Genomic DNA, 7,249 nt, shown 5'->3' with positions numbered 1-7,249 from the left:
GTGGACCCAATTCAACCCAGATAAGTGTTACTCATTCATAAATTACATCAGTTTAAAATCTAGTGAAAACATAGTCACAGAATTAAATCAGTTGCCATCTGGATTCTTCTCCTAAGAGAAATGATGCTTTTGTTATAATAAAGGTGTGTTATTGATTGGCTATTCTTAAATTTCAGATTAAATATAAACATATAGAGCATCTGTTGGTTCTAATATAGTTCTTTTTTTTTTTTTTTTTTTTTGGTTCTAATATAGTTCTAATAGCTGTTTTCCTGGTTTGGGCTTAGTTGAGTTCTCTTGTTCTATGATATTGTGTTCGGGTTTCTCAATGTTATAAGTTGGTGCCTTTACATATTTGAGTACCTACTGATGTTTGGTGATTCTTAAAACTTTAATTATCATTGGTATGTGGATGATGTCAAATATAAATTGGTTTTCCCACTTTCATAGAGATATATGCCTTCACGTCTTTCTGTTCTCAAATGCTATGAAATTTTATAATTTAATGTCATTGACTATATTTTAAACCTTTAAATTCTTAGTAATTTCCCTTCTTCTAAAGTATAATTTTATATATGAATCATTAATGTTTACCCAGACTACCTAGAAGACAGCATGATTAATATCCATTCCTTCAAGCAGCTTAGATATTTAGTAAATTGATACCAATAGTTTTATTCTTTATTTATGGTTTAATTCTTAAAATTATGTCCCTTGGAAGTTTCTAGTTGCAGTAAATGTGATGCTTAGCTACACTGCCTGAATTATATTCACAGTAATGATAACTCTTATTAAGTGCTCAAACTTATGTGACAGTAACACTACATATATTTAATCTTTTAAGAAAACTCTTTTACAGATAAGGAGGCTAAAGCTCATAAAGATTAATTAATTTGCTCAAATTCAGCAAGTATATGGAAGATTCAGGATCTGATGCTGGAGTTTTGCAACTCCAAAGCCTGTGTCTTTCCTTTATACTGCATCACCTCTCCATTAGACAGGTGAGCTGTCTCTTCGGTGATCACGATGTCTGATTAATATCTCAAGTCTTTGCCTCATTTTTCCTGTATAGATTATTAATATGTGGCAGAACTAATGAACTTGGCACAATAAATCCATTTATTTACTCCTTAAGTGACTGATATAGATCACTGGATGATCATTAATGCCATAGCTATTAATGTACCTTGTAAAGATGGCTGAAATGAACGAATCAGCTCCAAGATGGGGGTACAGGGCACGGTGTTTCCCAGCCTTCCATGGTGATGAAACTCAGAGCACTAGCCTTGGGATCACAGCTTTAATTGAGACTCTGTGCAACTGCTTCTTAGATGTGTGACATTGCACAACCCACTTAACCTCTCTGAACCTCTTTTCACATCTGTTAAATAGGGATATTGACCCCACGGCATTGTCAAGAGGATTAAATGAGATAATGTATGTGAAAGGGTATTATATTCTGAAGAGCACTCTATAAATTTAAGCTATGATTATTATTTTATTAGAGCAGTGCTCACAGATAAATTCTTATGATACTGAGACTACTTGGGAAAGAGAAAATGTGTTTCATGTTGCTGTTCTATTATTTAAATCTTTTCACACTTGGACTCCTACATTGCCTTACAGTCTGGATCATGCCTAACTTTCTGTTTGCAACTTAGCATCCTGCAAATGATTTATCACTTGCTTTACCATCTGTGCCTTCTATAAAATCTAGGTTACATTATAGGATTTTTGTGTATTTAGTGTCCTATGAAGATTTGACAAAATATTTTTGGGATCTTCTAATGCATATTTAAGTCTTCATTCTTCCTTCTATAATATTCCTCAATATCTTGGTATGAGTGAAAAGGAGTGTGTGAACTAATCAATAATAATTAATAAGCTTTTGACTATGACATATGCTGAATACAATCAAGTCCCGAAGGGCAACACATACAGCATGTTACAAGTCTATCACAATATGTACGATTTATGTATGTAAATACTAGATCATAATCAATCTTCATTCAAAGAAATCACATATTTGTAAAACAACATAAGCCAGCATTTAATATTACTTCTATAATCAGCAATGTTGTTTGAAGCTTTCCTACTCTACTGTATCATTAGAATAGTGTATTTTGTGGCATTTACGAAGAAAAGCATTTCATACAAGTATTTCAAAGTAAAGTGGAAATAAAATAGGGCATTGCCTCTTTTAAAATATCATTCTTTTTCTTTATTCCAAGTAAAATACACAATGAACAATAATTAAGAGGGCAATTTGATGGCCCATTGACAAATTTTCGTAGGTCCATTTCCCCATGGAAAGTATATATAGTTGAAATACACAAAAATCTTTCTGTGTGTTTTAATTAGTGAGATTTGATAATATTCATTATAATAAATTATTTCAGCTGTAATGTTAGAACAAAGATGTAGCATAAAGCAAAATTGAACAAAGGTCCAAATGGGATATTATTAAAATGTCAAAGTGAGTAAGCAGATGGGGTTTGTATGGCTCAGTGGATTAGTCACCAGGCCCCATTACCTTGGGGACTCTCGTGAAATCCAGTCTCAGTAGAATGATCAGAAAGTAAAAATAAAGGGTATATGCAGAAGCAAGTAAATCATTTCATTTGTGTTCCCAACTAAAACCCAGAGGTTTTTATTTTTATTCTTTAATCACAAGACTACATGAAGATTACATTACTGCTACATTTGTTTTTATCAAAGATTTTTTTCCTCTAAGGTTGTATGAAGGGAAATGGAAGGAGCGATTGGAAACTATGCAGATTTGTCAGGCTCTTCACATAACAGCGCGTGCAATGCAGTTGGCTAGATGAAAGCATGCACTCTCTCTAATGGAGCTTCAACACAATGCACTAGTGTGTGGGAAGGTGCCACTCAAAAGCATTGACTTTGTAACAAGCCCATAAAGAGGAAATTAAAATTTTTTTACTGTCTTTCATCCTGGTCAGCTCCCTAAAGCAATTACTAGTACCTACTCTTTTCAGACACAAATTGAAATGTAGCCATTTACATTCCTTCGGAATTTTGACAAATCACTTTGACTTGTATTATGGCTCTACAGCTTAGCACACATCAAACTTCACAATCTGTACTGGTGAGTTAAGATGTAGAACACGAACATACATCCTACAGGAAAAATTAGAACTGGTAGAAAGTCCTTTCCCTCGATCAGATAAAAGTGTTGCTCTGATATTTCAAGATAAAAAGAAAGTAATTGCATGTTACACACTAGAGTTTGTGAAGTGTGCTTTCTGGATGACTTTTTGGTAAGAGCTCAGAAATGTTTGGGTGGCACTCTACTGCATAAAATAAACACTTTCTGAATGCAGATTCCCCATATAAGTAGCTCTTGAGACAGCAGCTGCAGTGTAATCGTGGACCCATTATCGCTTTAGAGATGGAGGTCAAAGCCAACTAACAGAATAAGAAGACACAATGCAGTCTACTCAGAGCACTGTGTTGATTTGGGCTTTTTGGGGGGTGGAGGGAGTGTTTGGTAAGATAAGCACAGACTTCTCTTAATATTTAGTCTGCTCTTTGATGGTTCTTAGAGCCCATGAGTGCTAAGAACATGTATCTCTGTGTGTGGGGGTGTGTGGACAATGTTTTCCAGAGAATAAGAACCAATAGAATGTGCGTGTGTATATGTACATATATATATATATATATATATAATTCTAAATATATATGACAACAAATATAAGCAAGATATTGCAACAGAGTAGGAGTCTCTATTACTACACTCTGCCAATTATATTACTACATTGTTTCCTCACTCCGAGACTGATAAGAATCTACAAGCGCCCAGAGCCCAAGGGACTTGAACATGTCTGGTGAAAATTTGAAATCAATAGGAGTCTCTAATCGCAAGCGAGCGACACCACTTTCATTGGGGTAAAAGATGACAGGTATCATAGAGCGTGCACAGAGCTGTTGTACATGGGGCCAGATGACACCCTTTCTCCTTGGGCTGCCTTGAGCAATCCTAGGTTGGACACTGGGCTGTTTGTTTGTTTTTTTAACACAGCTCTTGTTCATGAGAGAGAAGCAGATTATTCTTTTAATTTAGGCAACAAAAGGATGGCCAACCTTTTTACCGAACTCACGCTAATTAGATAATGAATCTACTAGGAATGGGACAGAATTCATCATCTTAATTTGGCACTTCTTTTTGTCTGCACTCCTGGTATCAAGTGTGCAAATGTTTCCAGGCTTTCTGTCAACTCACCGCAAATTCATCTCAATTCTAGCTTGAGGTGAACTCCATTTCCAGAGCTAAGAGGTAATTTAGTCTCCAGAGCCATTTGGTCCTGCCCCTTGTTTGAGTGAAGTCTACCAATTCAACATGAAAATGAACATCACTATCACTAGGGGCCAAGCTAAACCAAACATTTAATTTTGTTACAAAAGACTATTTTATCCCAGCTGAAATTACAAAATTCTTTTCTGTTCTCAATTTTTATCCCATTGCATAATGTGTCCTGTTCAAAGCTGCCCTTGAGTTCTCTAGCTGAGACAGAGGGACACAGCACAGCGATATGGATGTGAAGTCATTAGGAAAGATGTGAATGCATCTACTCATAGAAAGGCAGATAGAGCGCTCAATAAGAGACTCTCCACGACAAACGCAGAAAGAGATGTCACTCTTCAGACAAAAGTGACTTCAAAAGATTTTCAAAATGTAAACCGAAGTTAGCTTCACAACCTTCACGACTATCCTTTCCATGTTCCGTGCGAAGGAGGATGCACTGAATTTGATGGGTGCCTAGGTCAGTTCTCAAAAGACAATGTCTTGCCAGATGTCCATTTATTTCTAGAATTTCTGAAAATATAAAATGTCCAAGGATGTCACGTTGTTAGCAGAAAGTGAGTAGAGGTTGTAAGTGCTGCCCGTGTGGGATGACAAACACATGGCTGCATTTGAGGGCATTTTTGAGGGTGAAGTGGTTTCTATCTTGAAGGTTCTATAAATGAGCATAAGAGTTTTCAGGGAAATGTGGGCTTAACCTGCTGGATGAGACATAGGTTACCAGTTACAAACGTTATAGAGTCCACAAAATTCAGGTTGAATAGAACATGGTTTTAACTGCAAATGGTCTCTTTCTATTTCTTCTACACTGCTTACATTTAGGTAATTTAGTTTGTCAAAAAGGAAATCCTGACTCAAAATGGACATGAAACCAAAAAGAATACTCCGTACAATGTTGTACATAGATGACACAGTAAATAAAGGCTTTTTGAAAGACATACAGAAATTTCCAAAGACTTTAATATATGCTCTGTCTTTCAGCATCTGGACTCACCGCAACCTGATTTCTCCTTTAGAGAAAGCTGTCTCTTCCTGCCATGAATTTAGAACATTTTCTCCAAGTGTGCAAATTCCACACGCACAGGCTAGTTCTGGGCATAGATAGAATGGACATCAACTTATGGACTGTGATTTCATAAGAACCCAAGAACTTCTCTCCTGAGGCTTTCCGAACTGACTGCAGCTTCCCTCTGGGCTGATTGTATTCTCTCACAGAGTTCTTGCCTCGCTTCATTCCAAAAGAGCTGTCGTGCTCAACACAGCTCGGCCCTGTTTGTCTTTTCTCACACTCACCAGTGGCTTGTCCACTGGAGGATGGGAGCGGGGAGCAGGGACGGGCAGCGAGTCTGAACACACTAGGCAGTTAGAATGCCCCTGACAGGCTTTATCATATCTTCCTAATTTTATTTCTCCTACATCTCAGCAGCACCACAGCAAACAAAGATCTTACACTTGTATCTATCTGAGCCAGTCGCCACTCTCCACCATTTATCTTCGCAAATTCCTACCATATAAATCAGGCACCTCGCAGGCTGGCACACAGTATATGCACAATAAGACATGTGGTTGATGAATGAGGGCATCCCTGGGGACTGAGATGGCAGCTGTCTTCATGGCACCCACTTCAGACTGATGCCCTGAGGGCATCCCCCCGGAACTCAGAATCTTACAAGATCCCTTTCCCTCTTGTTCCTGAAAACACTTCCTGAAAGAGATAGCAAAATACGTTTGTTTTACAGCTATGAAATTTATAATTTAAAAAAAATTCGGTGCCTTCTTTTCAGGGAAAAGGGGTGCTTTTTATTACACAAAGTAACATATAATGTGTTTTGCTACACCATTGTTTAATCTTCTATCTTTACCAGATAGATTATCAAATATCCTTGGTTGTGGACAGTCAATATGTTTGTGAAAAATGTTTCTGGAAAGAATCTCGTTTTGCCCTGGGAAAAAGGTAAAGTATCCATGTTTGTGTAAAGTTCAACATTCAAGAACATCTTTTTGTCTGGTTTTATTGAAGACAAACATCCCGACACACACCACACCTTAAGAAAAGTTTGAGAAAAACTAGTTTTCTTAGATAAGGGGATTAGTTAATACTTTGGGCCATTAAAATTTCCTTAGTTATTACTCAGATTTCTTTTGCTTGTTGTTCAACTTATATATTATTATTCATATACACTGTTCATTTAGTACCAACTGATTCCAGAAGTACTGCACTAAAAATAAACTTGCTATTTGGTGACTGTTTTTCTTCAGAAATGTCTGCATTGGGTACCTTTATATTTTCCAAAAATGTTTATATTTCAGAAATATCATTATTCTAAGTGTCTCTTTAGTGCGGCTTCCTTTCAATATTGTACATACATTGTACCTTTGCCTTATGGTAATAAGTAATTTAAAAAACAGACATAAAAATTAAGTTAAAAATAATGAAATAGGGTGTCCTAATGGAAAAGCAAGAGTATAAGGAAAAAGACTGTGTCACAGTTTAGTTCATTAGTCTTTGGCAGAGCCCAAATTCACCTACGATAACCTCTAGCTACGAGCATCTCCACAGAGTCAAGTAATCCAACCCAAATGTATATACTAGATTAAATTTTTCTAATTCTTAATATTGCAAAAGGTATTTGTTTATTGGCACTACTGTGAACTGAGGGATCAATTTAAAATGTATCAAATGAAACATAATAACTTATTTTAACTTCATTCTACTTGATGTTTATAACTTTAGCATGATTTTGTAAACTTGCTTGTAAAATTGTGTGCTTTCACATCTGCAAAGTAAAGGTCAACCACAATGAAAAACAGGCTCTATCCACAACTTTCCTGTACATACAGATTTTTTCCAACAGGCAGCAATATTTGCAAACATGCTTTAAACTTCAATAAAGCTGCATGATGTTTTGCTTTCCATTAAAAATT

This window comes from Hyaena hyaena, unplaced genomic scaffold (assembly GCF_003009895.1).
Source record: "Hyaena hyaena isolate Hyena2069 unplaced genomic scaffold, ASM300989v1 scaffold_32, whole genome shotgun sequence".
In the NCBI taxonomy this organism is placed as follows: domain Eukaryota; kingdom Metazoa; phylum Chordata; class Mammalia; order Carnivora; family Hyaenidae; genus Hyaena; species Hyaena hyaena.
The sequence above is the reverse complement of the archived record's forward strand: the minus strand, read 5'-3'. Positions refer to the sequence as shown.